Source organism: Poromitra crassiceps, assembly GCF_964638095.1.
Source record: "Poromitra crassiceps genome assembly, chromosome: 28".
In the NCBI taxonomy this organism is placed as follows: domain Eukaryota; kingdom Metazoa; phylum Chordata; class Actinopteri; order Beryciformes; family Melamphaidae; genus Poromitra; species Poromitra crassiceps.
In genome coordinates this window covers 14,384,498-14,386,997 of record NC_139651.1, presented here as the reverse complement: position 1 = coordinate 14,386,997, position 2,500 = coordinate 14,384,498, and the positions used below count along the sequence as shown (strand labels likewise).

General features: G+C 49.1%; 2 protein-coding genes across 2 annotated transcripts in view; both read left to right on the top strand.

The window, feature by feature from the left end:
• The window catches only part of LOC310799721 (E3 ubiquitin-protein ligase TRIM47-like), a 495,544-nt gene that overhangs the window by 102,019 nt on the left and 391,025 nt on the right, over positions 1-2,500 (top strand). The window lies entirely within an intron of this gene.
• Positions 1-2,500, top strand: part of LOC310799570 (neural-cadherin-like) — a gene marked incomplete at both ends in the record, with an annotated part of 319,707 nt that overhangs the window by 137,041 nt on the left and 180,166 nt on the right. The window lies entirely within an intron of this gene.

Sequence of the window (2,500 nt, the reverse complement as noted above, 5' to 3'; positions counted from 1 at the left end):
AAGAGTTCCAGGAAGTAAGGTCCTGGATTAAGCAGCACTGTCGAGTTGCAGCAAAATGGACAGTTTGTGTTGTACTTTGAAAGTTTTTTTTTAAGAATCAAATTGTACATTATCAGCTTTATTTTAGCATTCAAAAGTAGCACGAGACCCATTCCTGGCTGTTCATTGGCTAATGAGTCTCGCATTTTGGTCCTCCACTGACGCCACTCTCTCTCTAGAGGACACTAGCTTGTGCAAGATCACGATCACATGACAAATCCTGGGGGGGGGGGGGGGGGGGGCTTCTCTTACCCAACGGTTAGAGAAGCAAGCTTGTGACCGGAAGGTCGTCGGTTCAATCCCCGGGACCGGCAGGATAAATCTGGGGTGGGGAAAGTGAAAAGGCAGCGCTTGCCCCTCCCTCATTACCACCACTGAGGTGCCCTTGAGCAAGGCCCTTCACCCCAACTGCTCCAGTGGAGCTGCTCAGTGGCCAGCAGATCAGACTGTGGTTGTACTGGTCAGCTTCCAGGTGTGAATGTGCGTGTGAATGTGAACAGGGCGCTCCTGAAAAAGAGAGCATTGCTCTCAGTGAGACTCCCCCTGTATAAAGAGAAAACATTGCATGGATGCAACTGGGACGTATCCTCAGTGATGTACCCTGGGGTCATAGGATGTTTCGGGTCTCGCAACATCATACACCCTCGCCCAGGTGACCCAGCCGGGGCTGGCCAAGCCCCAACTTACGTCCCAGTAGCTACCCACGGTCAGCCCTCTAGGAAGGGTCGAAGGTGGTCACATGGTCAGGGCCACTCAATCCGCTGCTCCGGAACTACTCTGCCGGGACCGGGGGGAAAGGGCTCTGGTACGAAGAGGGACCGGGCTCTGTGGGTTGCCACCCGGCCGGGCTCCTCCCTCGTCTCACCGGGTCTAGGACCTGTGCGCTGCACCAGACTCCCCCGCTCCAAACATCTCATTCCGAGGTGATGGTATCTTGGTGGATACCATGCAGTACCAGTACTTGGTGGCACTGCAGTCTCCACTTGCGGCTTGAATGGCCCTCCTAAAAGGCCTCTCGTGGATTGTTGGGCTTCTTCCTCACGGAAGACGCAGGCTGGGGAGCTAACCCATACTGCTCCCGGGTGCCGTCCCTGTTCCGGCTGTCAACTGTCTCTCCAGTGGTCACTATAAATAAAGGTAAAAAAAAAAATCCATATTGCCACTCTATTGGTTTGAACGGCCAATCAGCGTCCAATGAGGCAGCTACGGGCGGGCTTTAGGTGTGACGCCAGCGAGATGTGAGCCTGTGATAGACTGTGATAGACAGATGGTTCATCCAATCACATGCCAGGTATTTTCTTTAGGTGTATAAACGGTTTCCCGTTTGTTTCACATAACCAGCTGGCAGCGTCAGGTTACAGACTTATCCCCACCATTAGAAATATTTAAAGGGATACACCAACATTTTGGGAGTTTAGGCCATTTGTCATATTGTCTATTATATATCAAAACTAGAATGTACATGCTACCTGCTACTTAGCTAGCGCTACAATGCTAGTGACCGGCACAGTCGTTCAGTCGCCCTAAAATACACATTGCAACAGGGCCACAAACACTCACATGTACTCTACATGTTGTGACTCGTGTACTCGCTACGCGATGAAATAATAACCCATAGTTACGTGAAACGTCATTTTCGTCGTAAATCCACACACAGAGAACTAAACAAAGAGTAACCGAACTAACAAGAGTATAACCGAAGTTACTTCCTCATTTGCCATGAGACACTTGCGCTGTGTGCAGTGCGCATGTGCCTCATGGCAAACGAGGAAGTAACTTTGGTTATACTCTTGTTAGTTTGGTTTCTTTTCTTTTTCATTATTTTCCCCCTTCTGTTTTTCATTTATGTTCCTATGCTGCATTGCTTTTGTGTTTTCTCTTTCCTTTATGCTTTTATCATATTTATGTATTGTTGCTTTCTGCACATTGTCTTATATTTTATGTCCTTTTCGAGCCTCCCGGCCGAAGAATTTCACGCAAGTGTACAACAACAATAAACAACTTGAATCTTGAAATGAGCCCAAACCCAGAACACTCTGTTCTGCTGAGAAACAGCCGTTTCTTTCCCCCAGTCGGCCATATTCATCTAAACTTTAGCTTGTGTAATATGTCAGACGTGCCTCAGAGGCTGAATAATACGCTCTACATGCCTCTCACCCTCTCCATATATCTGCTGCTCTGCTCTGCGACACCGGCCAGACGAGCAGATTGTCCCTTCGCTGTGAGGAAAGCACGTGCAGGATCTGTGACTCCAGACAGGGGGCGATCACGTGACTCACATCGCTGAGACATGGACCTAATCAGCTGCTTTATTATAAACTGCCACCTGAGGTTCACAGACACGTCTCCTCTCCTCCAGTCTCCTTCTTCTTCTTCTTCTGAGGCTTCTCGCGCCGCAGAGCCAGGAGCAATCTGGAAATAGGAAACCGGATTAAGGATGAAAACTCATTTCAGAGCCGTT